This window comes from Onychostoma macrolepis, chromosome 14 (assembly GCF_012432095.1).
Source record: "Onychostoma macrolepis isolate SWU-2019 chromosome 14, ASM1243209v1, whole genome shotgun sequence".
Classification (NCBI taxonomy): Eukaryota; Metazoa; Chordata; class Actinopteri; order Cypriniformes; family Cyprinidae; genus Onychostoma; species Onychostoma macrolepis.
In genome coordinates, this window is record NC_081168.1 from 6548897 (window position 1) to 6567806 (window position 18910).

General features: G+C 37.7%; 1 protein-coding gene across 5 annotated transcripts in view; it reads left to right on the forward strand.

Annotated features, from left to right (window-relative positions):
- tenm2a (teneurin transmembrane protein 2a) overlaps positions 1 to 18910 on the forward strand; it is a 646939-nt gene that overhangs the window by 113555 nt on the left and 514474 nt on the right. For all 5 annotated transcript variants that reach the window (XM_058798657.1, XM_058798659.1, XM_058798660.1 and 2 more), the window contains exon 3: positions 15204 to 15254. The gene's annotated coding sequence lies outside the window, so the exon portion shown is untranslated. The remainder of the gene's footprint in view (positions 1 to 15203; positions 15255 to 18910) is intronic.

Genomic DNA, 18910 nt, shown 5'->3' on the forward strand with positions numbered 1-18910 from the left:
AATTCTCTTTGTCTGAAAATTGTTCGAATATTCGGCAGAGTATTCCAGATGGCTGATTGCCTAACATTCTCATTTTTTACCATTTTTTCCCTCTTCTTCTTCTCATCAGATGCTGCCAACTGGTGTGAGGGGGGCCTGTCTCTCTATAGTCAGCTATTAAAAACTAAATCTCGCATTGTACGGCTCTTTCTAACAGATGGTAACCCTTCTACCCCTTTGCCAAATTCGGTGCGGCAAATAAGTGTTTGTGTGAGTGCGATGGAGGGAAGCGGAGGAAGAGAGAGATGGCGGATTTTATTGTGTGCTTGATAGCACTGATGTTTGTCTATTCTCAGAGGCATATGCGTACAATTCTTTGGCAAAATTTTGAGTCCATAAGCAGCTGCCAAATCAATAAACGTCGCAAAATGCAGCGATGGACTATGTCATTGGATTTGCTTTGGAAAATGAGTTTTTATGCTTTTGGTAGAGCTATCTACTGACTGATAACTAATCATCTTTGTTGTGTTTTAAAGGCAAAATGTACTCAAAAATGAAAATTCTGTTATCGTTTATTCATCCTCATGTTGTTCCAAACTTGTATGACTGACTGACTTCTGTTTGAACACAGAAGACGACATTTTTTGTACACACAATCAAAGTTGTTGGGGTCCAGTGTTGTTTTGCAACAAAACAATTGAAACATTCTTCAGAATACATATTTTTTTGTGTGTGTTTGTCAAAAAGGTGGATGCAGGGTTTTTTGACTTGCTTGTCTTCAGGGTTGAAGGGCAAGTCATGGACATATGCTTTAGTTTAGCTGACCGTTTCTCTGCCTGATTGCCTTTAATGTCACACAGCAGAAATATATGATGTTCTCGTCCCAGCATCCATCTGTGTGGGTCCTGTCAGGGCTGACAGATGTCTCTGGCCTCTGGTGCGAGGCTCACGGCAGCGGCTAGCCCAGATGTTAACCGGTTGGGGGAATAAGCAAGAGATGTCACTGCCTTCAGGTCACCTTACAGTCACTAATCTGTCGCTGTGACAGTCTGGACGTTTCCATCTCCTCTCTGATTAGGTCTGTTAGCTGTTAACGTAAATCGCTCTTTTTCTCTATCCTTCCTGTCTTCTATATTTTCCTAGTATCTTCCCACACCCTCATGTCTGCTGGCTAGAGTTGCAGCTGGTTTTAGTGATTCAGTTAGGCTAATTCAGATAGTCTGCTTCAATGAACTGATTCACTGGTTTGCTGAAGTCCCTGTACAGCATTTTTTTATATTAGTTTTTATAATGAAATAAATATTGTTACTGCACTATGACTATTATTGCTTAGATTAATTAGTGTTTTTCAGTTGTTTATATATATATTAGGGGTGTAACGGTACACATATTCGTACTGAACCGCTTCGGTACAGGTCTTTCAGTTCGGTACGCATGTGTAAACCCAATACTAGGTCCGGTTCTCGTGTCTGAGCTGTGACGCACCGTCTCATGCCTCATGTAATTGCTCAATCAGTGTTTCAACCGAGGAAAGACATCAACAAAACAGTGTGGAAATAAAATGTCACGTAGCATTTAATTTACCTCAGCAAGTCATCATGATCAGTGTCCACAGCTCGGTAGTTCACTAGAGAAATGAACTCTAGAGAGGAGCGTTTCACGAAATATTGCACCATATACTCATATTTTACTAAACCTGTTAGTCTTAATTATTTAATATATGTTTAAATTAATCTGTTATGAAACATGCTATGGCAGCCAGTGTGTAATTGAATATATTTTAACAAATAGCCTAGTAATTTTATTATTTATAAGTTAATTTAAAAACTGTGTTATGTTTACATGCATTTTTATTTTTTTTAAAGTTGAGTGTTGATCATCTATTTAAAAAGTTTTTTGGCCTAATTGTAACCTTATAATGTAAAAAGGCTCCCTATAGTTTTAAGCATTAGCTGAGGTAGATTTTTATCACTAAGAAAACTTAAACTATGACTGAATGTATTTAAAGAAAGAGCGACTTGTTCAGTAAACCACTGTTTATTAAAAATAAAAAAGTTTAGTTTCCCCCCCTGCTGCACCGAAATCATACCGAACCGTGACGTTAAAACCAAGGTACGTACTGAACCGTCATATTTGTGTACCATTACACCCCTAATATATAAAAACATAAATAAATAAATAAATATATATATATATATATATATAATTATTATTATTATTTTTTTTTTTCATTTTTTGTAAAGATAACATTTTGGCCAATTTAGAAAAAAATAAATAAATCATACATGCATGCATACACATACAAAAAAGGTTACAAATTGTTTTGCTTTGCAAATCATCTCAGTCAAATCATTTTCATCGTTCGATTCAAAAAGATTTGTTCACCATGAATCAGACATCACTACCATGTGCTTTTTCTGTATGTGCTTGCTTTGTTTCCATGTGTTCGGGAGTTTTTATTAGGGTGAACTAGATATTAGGGTTTTCATTTTTTGGTTTTCTCTTTCTCAAACATTGTATTTTTTGCATGCAATCTGATCCCTCATACACAGTCAGAAGGAGATGCATTGTTGAGGTTGAATAGAACTGTAGAGAGTGTGTTCTCCATTTCTTTCTCTCTCTCTTAAAATCACTTCTGCTCCACAAAGCGAGTAGCGTCAGCATAAGGACAGGTGGAGTGGCCCGTAGTCAAAGTGAAATTGTATTTCAGCGACATTCATGATTTAAAAAGATGAGCTGTTTCGGTGGGTGCTGCGGGTGAGGAGTGTAATTGAACAACGATGAGGAGTGACAGGCTTTGGCAGCTCTCTGAATAACCCTTCGCAGTCCCATCTCTCCAATCAGACCTCCAATACCTGCCATAGTCACTATTTACAGTAAAAATGTAATTCCTCCAGTCTCTCACACACTCATTCATTCACTGACTCTCAAACCTACTATCTCATACTGGCATACTACACTTGCTATGACCTGTGATGTGGTTGCTAAGTTGTTTGGATTTTTTATTTTTTTTATTTTTTTGTGATCTGGTTCTTAATTTTTCTTACTTGTTTTTTTCCATAGGGACAAGCTTGCAACAAATGACAATATTACAGATTTTATTTTGAAGTTACAGGCAGATACACACACATGCAAAAATAAATAAATAAATAAAATTGTAAGTAAAAACAAAGATTGTTGAGTATGTTTTAATTTTATTTTCTTCTATACTATGAAAGTCAATGACTAACGCTAACTGTTTAGCTGCCAACATTCTTCAAAATGTCTTCTATTGTGTTTAGCAGAAGATAGAAACTCGTACAGGTTTGGAGAAACTTGAGGGGGAGAAAATTATTTATTAATTTTCATTTTTTGGTGAACAGTACCTTTACATAAGTTCTTACGGGTTTTCTGTCTTTTCCTCCAATGTATATGAATTGTATTTTCTTGCTTTTGTATTGTATATATTTTATGTCATGCAAAAATAAACTAAAAAAGTTTAAAAGCAGACAAAAATGGCAGAACACTTAATAATTACATATATATTCATATACAGTGGGTACGGAAAGTATTCAGACCCCCTTAAATTTTTCACTCTTTGTTAAATTGCAGCCATTTGCTAAAATCATTTAAGTTCATTTTTTTCCCTCATTAATGTACACACAGCACCCCATATTGACTAAGTATTCAGACCCTTTGCTCAGTATTTAGTAGAAGCAACCTTTTGCACCCTTTTGATCTAATACAGCCATGAGTCTTTTTGGGAAAGATGCAACAAGTTTTTCACACCTGGATTTGGGGATCCTCTGCCATTCCTCCTTGCAGATCCTCTCTAGTTCTGACAGGTTGGATGGTAAACGTTGGTGGACAGCCATTTTTAGGTCTCTCCAGAGATGCTCAATTGGGTTTAAGTCAGGGCTCTTCCATTTAAGGATTATGGAGGCCACTGTGCTCTTAGGAACCTTAAGTGCAGCAGAAATTTTTTTTGTAACCTTGGCCAGATCTGTGCCTTGCCACAATTCTGTCTCTGAGCTCTTCAGGCAGTTCCTTTGACCTCATGATTCTCATTTGCTCTGACATGCACTGTGAGCTGTAAGGTCTTATATAGACAAGTGTGTGGCTTTCCTAATCAAGTCCAATCAGTATAATCAAACACAGCTGGACTCAAATGAAGGTGTAGAACCATCTCAAGGATGATCAGAAGAAATGGACAGCACCTGAGTTAAATATATGAGTGTCACAGCAAAGGGTTTGAATACTTAGGACCATGTGATATTTCAGTTTTTCTTTTTTAATAAATCTGCAAAAATGTCAACAATTCTGTGTTTTCTGTCAATATGGGGTGCTGTGTGTACATTAATGAGGAAAAAAATGAACTTAAATGATTTTAGCAAATGGCTGCAATATAACAAAGAATGAAAAATTTAAGGGGGTCTGAATACTTTCCGTACCCATTGTATGTATATATATGACTTCAACAGATGTATACATTATTGTATAGTATACATTAACAACTTCAGGTAGATCTGTCTTCAAAGGTTATTAGGGTTGCAAAGGGGTGGAAAATTTCCGGTAAATTTCCGGAAACTTTCCAAAAATCCCTGGAATACTCCAAAAAATCCTGGAAAGTTTCCAAAATTTCTGGAATATTTCCGAAATTTACTGGAAATTTTCCACCCTTTTGCAACCCTAAAGGTTATTAATTACTGTTAAAAATAATTTCCTCTATAGATAAATGTGGTGCCTTTTATTTGGTAGCAATTTACAAATAGCATAAAAACATAACACAACATTAAGTCTGGTATCTGTTTGTGATCACGTACGGCAACGCTAAGCTGCCAGTAAACATATTGGAAAAGTGAAGTTTTGTAGTTCTGGTATATTGATTACTGTTCTCGATGAAACGAAATACATACATTTCACATTTGAAGTTAAGGTATTTCTTATCGTGCCGTCAGTGCTTTGAGATGGAAATTGTGTGGTCCTATCAGTGCAAGGCAAAGCTGATAAATATACCGCATGACGGTCACACTGCAGCTCAGCCAAAACATCTTCTTTCCTTTTTGTTTTTCTCATTATTTTTCTTTGTGTTCAAAGTTACTGCAATGTTTATGCAGCATGGTAATCAAACTCTTTGAGCTTCTTTGGAGAGGCCTCGTCCCCGTCTCTGGGCTGTGGTTCTGGGAAAACAAATGGAAATGTAAATTGTGTGCACTGAGTGGGAGCGCTGACCTGCACACACTGTAATCATGGCAGCTAAAAGTGAGACAGAGCTCACACTGACACACACAAACAGAGTGCTGCTTGTGTTACTAAATGTTTGTGTATTTTAAGGTGTATTTGTGTTTGTGTGTCAGTTAAGCACCTTCATCATCTAGTCAGTAGCCACTGAGAGATACAGTGCTGGGCCATTAAACATCCCTCAGCTTTTCCTATAAGGATTGCAGTGATGTGTTATATGGCCAGTAGAGCTGAACCTTGCTGCCACATCCATAAAGGACAAACATTTAAAGTAACACAAAGCAATTCCAGCCACAGGGGATGAGAACAGCCCTATAAAAACCTCCAGCTGAAATTGGGATTTGCACTTGTGCCCGATTGCTGGGTTGTCCTTGGTTTGGCCTTCAGCAAAGTTATAATGATGGATAAAGATGGAAACGGGATGAATGCAGGTGGAGCCTTCGTATTAATGATTTGTTTAAGCAAAAAAATCTAATTTGCCAGCAAAATCCACATAATCTGAACCATCGCTTCACACAACAACTGTGAAAAGATTGAATGCCTTTGTGCCATATAGTAAAAAGCCTGCTGTTTTATATATTTTATGTTTCAATTTTATTATTTATTTTTATAAATATGTACGCACACATATACACATCATTCAGCAGTCATCTTTACCGTTCAGAAGTTTGTGGTGGGTAAGAATTTTCTTATGCATGAAAGACGTACCTTGTGATCAAGACTGCACTAATTTACAGTGAAAACAATAATTTAAAAGTATATTTGTTTTCTATTTTAATGTTTTTTAATGTAATTTATTCCTGTGATGATAAAACGGATGATACAATCACTGTATATGAATTGTATTTTCTTGTAAATTGTATTCAATCTTGTATTTTTGCTTTTTACTGTGTATGTTTAATATAATGCAAAAATAAACTAAACCCAATAAATAAAAATGGTTTGAAAGCAGACAAAACTCATACAATGTTTACTTAATTAGTCTGTAATATTTAATACAAAATATTTATATACTGTATATGAAACAATATTTTCAATATTGATGTAAAGTATACGAATGTATACGTTTATTATTATATTGCTATTATTAATAATAATAGTGCTGTCTAATATTATTGTAAAAAAAAAATTAGGATTATTTGATGAATAAAAAGTTCAAAAGAACATTTATTTGAAAGAAAAATCTTTAACAATATATTTGTATTTACTGGCACTTTTGATAAATTAAATGAAGCCTAGCTGAATAAAATCATTAATTTCTTCACACACACATAGGTAGGTAGGTAATCACAGCTGTGGCGATATACAGCCATATCTCACGTCTACGAGTGTGATATTGCATTTATATATATATATATATATATATATTACTGCTATATATTGTTAAACATAGCGACTGGTTATGAGTAACTTTTTGTATCATTTGATGATGCTTGGCGAGAAAGACAGGGTACAAGTGAGTCATTAATTCTTTAGGGAACCTTAATCCTTGATAGGTGGTTTTCTGTGTCGTCTGAATATTGAATTTAATACATCCTGTGTGTAGAGATAATGCACTCTCCTGTTGGGTGGCTGAATGGCAAAACTCCTCGTGGATCAGTAAGGGATTATTTTTTTATACTTTTGAACATAATGGTAATTAAGGACTCTTTATACAGCCATTCACCTTTCGAGCGGATTTAAGGACCAATTTTGCATGTAAAGGGGGAAATCTTGAAGGTTGAAATTAAAACTGTTAGTGGTGGCACTGGCTGTGAGGAGGGAAAGGCTAATTGTAATGTGTATATCATGCTAGTGAGAAAAATAAATCATTGATCTTAAGTCTTAAATATTCAACAGTGCTGTGATGAGGAGTGTTGGAGGCTAATGAGGATAGCTTTGAAGTTCGTTGCCCTATTAAAACAGCTACAGGCTGATCAAGCAATCAAATCAAAGCCCCTCACTATGTAAGTAAACAAGCTTACTGAAGATTAAATTTGTCTTTAATTTTATTTATTTTTAACCATTTAGCTGTGCTTGTATCATTCAGGTGATACTAAATTCATGTCATGAATGGACAGACATTGTAGAGCAGAGTTCCCCCCCACCTAGTGACTATCTTTCTCTTGTGAGCACCTATGTTTTTGCTTGGTAGCATAATGATGGTGAAGCATATCACCGCCCCATGATTTTAAAGATCTGAGACTGTAATAAACTAATCAATGACTAGGTAACACATGCTGGAAGTCTTCTATACAAACACGCTCACATGTTTGGTACAAATAGAAACAAATTCAATTGTAAAAATAAATGTAAATTGGGTTATACTAATGATAACACATAGGATGACAGGTGTTTATTAGTTTTGCCTCCTCTAAATGAAATGCATGGTGGACAGACAGGTGTTCGTTGCCTGAAGAATTAATGCAGAATCGAAATCAATCTTAATTTTTTCCCAACACTCTAGTTGACAGCAACTTATCCATTCATATCCAGGGCCCTCCATCCCCGTCAGCCCAATCCCCGGTGTTTTTCAAAGTGATTGACATGCTCATACCAGAGGAACAAGCAGTTGTCTAGACTGATTAACGCATTGATGCTCTAAGCCACATTTTATTTTGTGGGATTTTAACCCAAATCAATGGGTCACGACAAAGCTATTTAATTGGTGATAAGGAAGAAACAACAAGCCTTTAATGTCGCGTCGTAAATTACACTTGTTTGCCTCCGCAGATCAGACCAGACAAGTTCCTTTGTCGTCCTGTTTCCCCCCCTCTCGCTCTGTTGTTTTTGGTTGGAGGAGACTGCTGGGCAGATTGAACAGTAAATTAAATTAATGTAGGCCATTCCTCAATCATTTCTCATTCCTTCAAAATGATTAAAGCTGATGTAAGAAGTTCATTAAAACAGAAAACATTAGACTCATTAAAAAGCCATTAAAACTATCGCGCCACCATGATTTATTCCATCAGTAGGCAGGGAGGTAGAGCGACATAGAACATGGGAGGAGAAATGGGAGGGCAAGCTGTTTCCAAGATGGAGAAGCCCTATCTGAGCTTCCTAATTTGCAGTTTTTGGAAAGCCACAGGCCTTTGCTTGGCCTAGTGCGGAATCATTGGACTGTGTGCTAATGCATTGATTAGCTGATCCAAGATCAGCTCTCTGTGTATGTTTGTGTTATTGTGATCACTCTGGGTCTCATTTGGCGTGGATTGAGCGCCTATGATGTTTGCGGCCCATGATGAGGGGCTTTATTACCCATTATGATTGAATCAGCTGCGCTGCCTCCATGCCTTCCATTAGATATCCTTCCCTCCTCGCCAGCAGCCACTGGCATTTACTGCTTTAAATGTCATAGGAGCTGATATGAGGGCTGGGAGGAGGGGATGGGCTTGCTTGGGTCATTAGTCACAGTGAGGTTTGGTGAACTCTGTTCTTTATCGGATCCAGCAGAACCTCTGGCACTCAGAGCTTTGAGGTGCTCCCATACGTTCCTGAATGAGATAGTAGCTTTCCACGTGCCAGAATGTACGCGTTCATGTTTTTGTGACCTTGTTTTTGTCTTTCATCTTTGTCGATCAAAGCCAAGCGATATCAGCCATTCAGGTGCTTGGAGATATCCTGGAGTTTCTTTTCTTGGAACCAAAGTAGTGAGATATCTTTTCTTATACACATGACCTTCATCTAAGTGTAAACGGAAAAAAAAGGGGAATTGGTTCTATGTATTGGTGAGTGGATTTTGGGATGTGGACATTGTGCTCAAAAGTGAAGACAGATGAACGTGAGCTTGCAAGAACCGGGTTTAAGCTAGACTGGAAAAGTTCTGTTTAAGTTACAGTAATGACATTATGTATATATATATATATATATATATATACAGTGAGGAAAATAAGTATTTGAACACCCTGCTATTTTGCAAGTTCTCCCACTTAAAGAGCAAACAACAGCACGCACATCTATCTCAAATGGGTGCTCGACTAAAACAAGTAGAAGCATATTGAAAATGCAAAGTCGGCAACACCTAAGCTCCAAAAGTATCAAAGAAAATTTATTTATAAAAAATTCACATAAGGTGTAACGTTTCGAGCCTGTGTGCTCGAAACGTTACACCTATGTGAATTTTATAAATAAATTTTCTTTGATACTTTTGGAGCTTAGGTGTTGCCGACTTTGCATTTTCAATAAAGTTCTCCACTTAGAAATCATGGAGGGTCTGAAATTGTCATCGTAGGTGCATGTTCACTGTGAGAGACATAATCTAAAAAAAATCCAGAAATCACAATGTATGATTTTTAACTATTTATTTGTATGATACAGCTGCAAATAAGTATTTGAACACCTGAGAAAATCAATGTTAATATTTGGTACAGTAGCCTTTGTTTGCAATTACAGAGGTCAAACGTTTCCTGTAGTTTTTCACCAGGTTTGCACACACTGCAGGAGGGATTTTGGCCCACTCCTCCACACAGATCTTCTCTAGATCAGTCAGGTTTCTGGCCTGTCGCTGAGAAACACGGAGTTTGAGCTCCTCCAAAGATTCTCTATTGGGTTTAGGTCTGGAGACTGGCTAGGCCACGCCAGAACCTTGATATGCTTCTTACAGAGCCACTCCTTGGTTATCCTGGCTGTGTGCTTCGGGTCATTGTCATGTTGGAAGACCCAGCCTCGACCCATCTTCAATGCTCTAACTGAGGGAAGGAGGTTGTTCCCCAAAATCTCGCAATACATGGCCCCGGTCATCCTCTCCTTAATACAGTGCAGTCGCCCTGTCCCATGTGCAGAAAAACACCCCAAAGATGATGCTACCACCCCATGCTTCACAGTAGGGATGGTGTTCTTGGGATGGTACTCATCATTCTTCTTCCTCCAAACACGTTTAGTGGAATTATGACCAAAAGTTCTATTTTGGTCTCATCTGACCACATGACTTTCTCCCATGACTCCTCTGGATCATCCAAATGGTCATTGGCAAACTTAAGTCGGGCTGGACATGTGCTGGTTTAAGCAGGGGAACCTTCCGTGCCATGCATGATTTCAAACCATGACGCCTTAGTGTATTACCAACAGTAACCTTGGAAACGGTGGTCCCAGCTCTTTTCAGGTCATTGACCAGCTCCTCCTGTAGTTCTGGGCTGATTTCTCACCTTTCTTAGGATCATTGAGACCCCACGAGGTGAGATCTTGCATGGAGCCCCAGTCCGAGGGAGATTGACAGTCATGTTTAGCTTCTTCCATTTTCTAATGATTGCTCCAACAGTGGACCTTTTTTCACCAAGCTGCTTGGCAATTTCCCTGTGGCCCTTTCCAGCCTTGTGGAGGTGTACAATTTTGTCTCTAGTGTCTTTGGACAGCTCTTTGGTCTTGGCCATGTTAGTAGTTGGATTCTTACTGATTGTATGGGGTGGACAGGTGTCTTTATGCAGCTAACGACCTCAAACAGGTGCATCTAATTTAGGATAATAAATGGAGTGGAGGTGGACATTTTAAAGGCAGACTAACAGGTCTTTGAGGGTCAGAATTCTAGCTGATAGACAGGTGTTCAAATACTTATTTGCAGCTGTATCATACAAATAAATAGTTAAAAATCATACATTGTGATTTCTGGATTTTTTTTTAGATTATGTCTCTCACAGTGGACATGCACCTACGATGACAATTTCAGACCCCTCCATGATTTCTAAGTGGGAGAACTTGCAAAATAGCAGGGTGTTCAAATACTTATTTTCCTCACTGTATATATATATATGGACAAATGGATTAATTGAGACTTGAGGCATCAATTTAGATTTGCAATAATATTCAAACTTTAGGGGAAACGGGGGGTCCTTATGTAATGATCCCAAAAAAAAAAATGTTAGGCCAATCACAAGTCAATCACAAGTTTGCTTTGTGTTTTTGTTTTGTTTCATGCATTGTTTTTATATTTTATAATAATTGTATTTTTTTTTTTTTTTAGATTTTTTTTTATTATTTTATGCAGTTTTTTAGATTAATATTTATTTATTAAATGTATTTTATAAAACACTGTTTCATCTATTATACCTATTTATGTTTGCTCTTATTTTGTGGTTAGCTGCCTTTTTATGGTAACAGTTTAAATTAGGGATCAATTTTCAAAATTAAGTAGTTGCGTATTAGCATGCATATTACTAGCATATTGGTTGTTTATTAGGCTAGTACTTAAAAAAACACATATTAAAAGGGTTATATGACATTGCTAAAAAGAAAATAATTTGTGTATTTGGTGTAATGCAATGTATTTGCGCAGTTTAAGTTTCAAAAAACACATTATTTTCCACATACCATACATTATTGTTGCTCCTCTATGCCCTGCCTTTTTTGAAACATGTCGATTTTTACAAAGCTCATTGTTCTGAGAACCGCATGGTTCTCTGATTGGCCAGCTATCCAGTGTGTTGTGATTGGTTGAATACCTCAAGCGTGTGATGGAAATGTTGCGCATGGCGGCGGCAACAATACTACAGCAAGAATAAAAGTTACGCCGCCTTTGCAAACGTTTACAGTTAATAGTGGGAATTGGACCTTAAAATAAAGTGTGACCAATTTTTCTAATCTTTTGTCTCTTTTTATCTAACCAGTACTGTCTTAATTTCCTATTACTGTGGCGCAACAGGTTTAGCCATTGAAAAATAGCTCGGAACAGTATATTGCCCTCTCTTAGTTGCTAATTTTTAATCAAACCCCAGATTTCTCCAGTAAGCTGCTCTGGATGAAAAGCGCCTTTTCCCTACCCAGCTGTTGGTTGGACTAACTGTAAGCATTTGGTAACATTTGTGTATTGTTGGTAAAAAAAAAAAAAAAAATGTCCCATGAAGAAAGCTTGGAAAACGGTCTAAACCCTCATGAGGGAATATGTGGGTTGTGGTATCTAACTACACACAAACCCCACAAACAAATGATCTGCTCAAAGCCTTTAAATGGCTGCTGTAAATAGTTGCCATTTGAAAATAAGTGAATGCGCCCTGTGCCGCTTCATCTTGAAGCCACACACTTCAAAGAGAAAACAAGCAGCAAACAATCCCAAGGACTGTTGTAGCCCATTCAGCATCTCAGCGGTTAAATGGAGTGGACCGAGGCATGTTGGATCAGCTTGAAATAATGCTTCAGAAGTTTCTCCGTCACTGTGTCCTATCTTTCCTTTTAACCCACAAATTCGATTTCCTGTCAGTCCCTTTGTCTGACTAATTCTTTAATTTCAAACCCTCGGCTTCCTGCTCAATTTCTTCACATTCCTCTTTCGGAGTTGCGTGGCGGCATTGAGAAAAGTTTGCAACAAAGGAGCCGACTCTTATTATTCATTCCGATTCTTTATAGGTTAGCCTGTCAGTTTTATGCATATTTAAATATTCATCGCATCCTTTGAAAAGCAGTCGGAAATGCGATGTCTTGCCACCATCGGATATTCACTATGTATGCATAAGCGTCAAGGCTCTGTTTTTTCCTCCCGCTTGTTATCTCAGACACATTCTTCACCTTTGTCTTTGAACACACACTTAAACACGTACCAAACAGAGGGAAATTCACACTCATCAAAAATAAGCGGTCATACACAGAAGATGCCTTTACGCCCTGCCGATTGAAGCTCTTTCCACCAGATCTCGGCTCACATTTTTCAAAGAGAATCAAGGATTGTGGGGACCGTGGCTCGTGATGTATTTCTTATATGCAAAACGGGCCTTGTGCAAAGTGGCGTAATTGCGTGTGATGTGGCCAAGTGGCCGGCCTGACAAGGAGAAGCAGTTGATGTATTGGTGGCTGGTTGAGCTTGTTAGCGATGGCGTGCCGAGCGGTGAAGGGGAAAGAAAGAGAAGGAATCAGGGACAATCAGAGGGAATAGATTATGAAGGCAGCAGTGTGGAGCTAAGTGTTGCTCCCTCTTGTTGCTGCCATGAAATGGGAAATGGAGGGTGGCGCTAACATTATTTTATTAATTATATCTCAGTTTGTCTCTGTGATGACAGTTCTTCCCCATCCTTCAACTCTCATCCTGTGCCATTAGTTTTTTTCTTGCCATGTTCTGTGCCATGTGTTTTTTGTTTTTTTCTTAATGGTACGTATTAGATTTTGTATGGCAATTTACAAAGTCATGGTAGACTTATCATATTTAGGTAGTTGTGGCCTAATGGTTAGAGAGTTGGACTTGTAACCCAGCGGCCGTGGGTTTGAGTCTCAGTACCGGCAGGAATTGCAGGTGAGGGGAGTACATGAAAAGTCTCTTTGACCTTCAATACCCATGACTGAGGTGTTCTTGAATACGGCACTGAAACCCCCAGTTGCTCCCACATTTATTTTTATTTCATGTTGAAATATTCTTACATCATTGTTACAGATTATTTGTGTGTTATATTTGTGGTAGACTGTGTTTTTATCTGGTCACTTTCAGTACAGACTGCAACTTAACCATGTATAACATATTTTTACCTGTTTTTATCGTTTTTTTTAAATCTCTTTTTCTGCCATTTTTTTTAATCATTTGCTTCATATTTTGAGATTAGTGTAATTTGTTATTACCTACATAATTTATGGTTTTGTTACAATGTCCAGAAAGTGTCTGAGGAAATACTAACATATATAATTCTACAAATATGCAGTACTAAATAGTAATCAAATTGTATTTTTTTTCTTTAACAAATCAAATTAGATCATGTTTAGTGAATTCAATTTAACACTATTAGCAATAGAGCATGCTGATAACATTTTAGTGAAGACTATTTCAAATAAATGCTGTTGATTATGAACTTCCTATTCACAGTTTACAAATAAAAATAAAAATAGCACAGTATTAACTGATAATAATCAGCATATTAGAAATATTTCTAAATGATCATGTGACACTGAATACTGGAGTAATGATGCTGAAAATTCAGCTTTGCAACACAGCAATAAATCGCATTTTAAAATGCATCAAAATAATAATAATATTATTATAATATATTAATAGTGAATATTTCACTATTACTGTTTTTATTGTGTTTTTGATAAAGTGACTTTGGTGAGCATAAGAGACTTCTTTCAAAAACATAAAAAAAAGTAAAAAAAAATGACATTTAATAGTTTTTAAGCTATATTAGCTGAAAAAGGGTTAGATTATCTTAATTTAAACATACTGACTAAACAGTATATTGACAAATACTTTGACAGTGTATTGCAGTGACAATGGTAATTATTTACCGATCAATGCATCAGTTATCTTGTGTTGCATACAGTACATAATATGCAGGTTATTTCTGTTATTTCTACTTATCTCCTCAGAAACAGCTGTGATTCTTCATCTCTGTTTGCATATTAAGATTTTGCAATAGAGGGACAAAATCAACAGTTAAACAGTGTTTTCACATTAATACTGTGATTTGGAAAAGAGAATTTCTCATATACTTCAGAAATGTCGCCTTCTTTCTTCTGTGGCTTTGCATGTGTGTGTGATAATGTGTGTTTGTGTGAGCAGTTTTGTATTGTGGTGGCAAAGGCTTGCGTGTAGCCAGGCGTAGCAGACTGTGTCTGGTCTGTCAGGGTCCAGAGCAGGCAGTGGGATAAAAAGTGGTCAACACCAGGGAGAACAGCTGCAGTCTCCCATTGCTCGGCTATGCGTGAGTGGGCCAGACCATTGCTCGTGCAGCCCCTTTCTCTCCAGGGCCAGACGCAGGACCGGCACTCTCCCAGAACCCCAATGAACCAGCCTGACAACCCGCCTCTAGCCCCACATGAATAAGTCAGGCCTGCCAGTGCCAATCAATCCATCAGTCAGTTAGTCAGTCAAGCAGAGGAACACATGAATGCATTACACACACCTCTAGTACACAGAATAAGAACACGGCCCATTCTTATACACAACATATGTGCCGTATAAAATCTGCTCAGACCTGTTTCTACTTGAGGGTAATGCCAATGGTTACAAGATGTTCTCAGCTGGAAAATGTGTTCTGGGTCAAAACAATGACAAGAAAAAACAAAATTATATGTCTTATAAGACTGTTTCTAAATATTTGCTCTACTTTTAATTGTAGATGGGGCCCTCATGTGTGTGGAGACAGGAGGCCTCATCGTTCCTGTGACTGGTAGGAGTTTTTGTTTTTCTCTTTTGTGTGAATGTGCCCAACAATGTTCAAGTCGGATGTGGGATATTCCTACTTAATATTTTTGAATTTCACCCTATCGCCCAGCATTCTCTTATTCAATGCTCAGAAGATGACATACAACAGAATGAAATTGTTACCTGTTTCCTTGTTTTTTTTCCCTGCCTTATAACAGGTTTTATCAATTGCAGGGTTTATTATCATCTAATGGAGGAACTATTTCTCACAGATGCGTTTTATTTGCTTAACGGGGAATGCTTATCATTAGTTGTGCACATTGCAGTGATATTATATTCCCGGCAAAGTCAGAGTGTAGTGTTTGAAGTTTCTAAGTTTGCTTCTGACCACAAATTGCATTCTATATGCAATTAAATTAATGCAAAGCTGCAATGATAGCACAGTTTTGTTTTTTTTTAATTAAGGATTTTTAAATTATTTTTGGTAACTTGTTTTAGTGAATAGGTGTGTTTTGGATACCGAGCTCCATTCATAACATTTTATGCAAGTTTAAAGCAATAAGGTTCAGGTGTTGTAGATCTCATTACCTTTATTATGTTATGGTGTGACCTCTGGTTTTGTTCAGCATCATATCTTCTGAACTGCTTGTTTAATTATTCCGGTGCTGTGTCTACACTGGTACAGGCTAAATTAATTATATGTAAAATTTACTGGCTATTGAGCATAATTTTGTGTGTACATACACCAGATGTTCTGTGATTAATTGTATGGAAGAAATTTGGCACTCAGAACATTCACTAGTCATAATCCCTACTACAACAAATCCAAATTTCATTTGTACTAGGGATCTTGGGTGATTATCTGCCTTAAGACATCTCTCTATGCAAATTCTCTCAGACCAAGAAATAAAGGTCAGAGAGAATCACGTTACAACGTCAGGTATTCCAGCTGCCAGCTAAAGCGATTACGACAGGCTTCAGAAACCTGGGTCGAGTGTTGAAATAGAATAAAAATAGTGTCTGTTCGGCCAAAAAAAACCATGATGACATACATTTCACACCTTGCCTTCCTGTCTAGTTTTGAGAGCATGAATAATTAATAAGGATGAATAGATTGATCATGCATTATTGATAACAATGCCTCTTTCTGCTCTACATGCAGCAGTGCCAGATGATCCTCTTCCTCCTTATGCAAATTCTCATTCTGTGCCACAGCCAATGAGCAGGATGCCAAATAAACAGAATTTTTAAAACAAACATTTCTGGGCATGAATGTAGATGAAATACAGAGAAGTATATACATGTGAGGATCATCATTAGTTATCAGTTATCATGATGACATAACTTAGATGTCAGTAGTCATTAGTGCACTTAAAGGAATAATTCACCCAAAAATGGAAATATGCTGAAAATGTAATCATCCTTTGGCTCACTTGCTCACCAATGGATCCTCTGCAGTGAATGGGTCTGTCATTTAACGTCTTGTGAAGTGAAAAGCTGTGTGTTTGTAATCTATCATTAAGGCATTTTAACTTTTGCATCTGGCCAAAATACAAAAAAAAAACAAAAAAAAACAAAAAACATAATTAATAATTACATATCCTTCGGTAAAAAGTATATCTCTTGTTGTCTCACATCAAAATTCTCCACCATATGTGTTTAGAGCTGTTTTGGCTTGTATACAGTGCCTGATCTGTGCATATTTCTCTCCTGATTCAGACTAGATGACATTTTCACCGGAGAAAGCAATATTATGGATAGAGGATTTGTTTTTTAACCACAAATGTCTTAATGACAAGATGTTAATTGATGGGATTGGAGTAACGTGAATTAGTTGTGGATTTTTGTGATGTTTTTATCAGCTGTTTGGACTCTCATTCTGACGGCACCCATTCACTGCAGAGGATCCATTGGTGAGCAAGTGATGTAATGCTAAAATTCTCCAAATCTGTTCAGATGAAGAATCAAACTCATCTACATCTTGGATGGCCTGAGGGCTAATCACTGAGTGCATTTTTTCAGCAAATTTAAATTTTTGATTGTATTCCTTTAATAATTCCTGTACATGCACACAGAAAGGGAGCATAAACACCTTCCTCTGTTTAGCGTACAGCCACAGTGCTGTTCCCCAAGTACCACCATCCCTCCCTACAAGATTCAATGAAACATTAATCAGCAAATTGTGCATTACGTTTGTAATTAACATTCAAGAGAGTTTAACTTTGCAATGTTTCATTAGTTTATATGCAAATAATTTTGAGCGATTGCCTCATTTGGTTTGGGAGTGCAATGATGTATTGGCCTGGCAGAAGGAATCGGAACACGAGAGGGAGAGGTGCGTTTGAACGCGTGTATATATGCGGATCGGTGAGTGTGGCTGTTTGCCATGATGAATGTTCACCTCGTCTGTCCCAGGCCTCCATTTTAGATGCATTTTACACCGGCTCTTTAAATGCAGAGGAGGAATGTTAACCTTAGCCCCGTTCACAGCACAACCAATTCTCTTGTCACACTACATCAACTTGAAATATACCTGCATCTTGATCGCTCTTCAGGTGCCCGTGTGCAGATGTATGTGTGTGTGTGTTTGTCTCCACCGTGCCCTTTAAATCTGTTTTTGTTTATGAACCTGTATTTATGAGAGGCAAATCACAGTCCTCTGCGCATCTCTGCGTCCAGCTCCATCTGTGTGCTTGCGCTCGTGTGTGATGAGCTTTTGCACTGTGAGTAATGTTTACTAACCTGAGTGGGCAGCAGATTGCAAAAATGCATCATTAGACTGTTATTACTGGATGGTGACTGCATGTGGCGGTTCAGGCGCCCTGTGTACAATGCTGATTACTCATTCATCATGGCCTTACAAGCTCTTTTGTAAAATCTAGATCATTTCACCCCGTCATAATGATGTCCCTCATGGTTTTAAAGTCATTTGGATGGCTCTCATTTTTGGCATGCACGTTGATTGTGTTTTACCTATTAGATTGGCTATTGCGCAAACCCGCTTCTAGTCTCGTCATGCGTTAAGCTGTTTTTTTGGAAGGTAAGGAAAACACATCCATCTGGGTCAGACCGTGGAATGTGTCTTCATTCATTATTCAGTCCGTCACGGGCCAGTAATGTGATTGGATGTGATGCGTGTCAGGATCTGGTCGTGCCGACGACTCAGTCGCGAGCCTAACGAGAAACAACGACTCGCTCTGTGGGACGCCTTTTTCAGCAGCTCTTAAAACGGGTTTTGCATGTTAAAAGGTGTACTTAAGGAACTTAGTCTGGTCAGCTGTGATGTTTGATTCTGTTATTCAACGAGTGTGGTCTCGCAGCTAAGAGGCTGTTTTTTAAGTCTGAGTAGTATGTTTTTTACACACCATAGGTGTTAGAATGACTCTCTGAGCTTGTTTATGTTGTATGTTCATGTTCTTCACTTGGCAGAATTATGAAATTCTGATGAAGGTGAATGGATTTGGCTTGTCTGTAATGGAGCTCTAAAGCGCCAGTGCTGCCTTTCCGGGTCAATTTGACCCATTTTGATTTTCGAACTGTTGGAAATACCAGTTAATCTGTGATTTTATTCTTGATATTTTGTGACTTTTTCTCATTTAGGGCCATGAACCTGCATACAAAGTGAGGATACACTGATGTGTTTTGAAGTGCACACAAATAATTCGGACGATTTTGATGTTC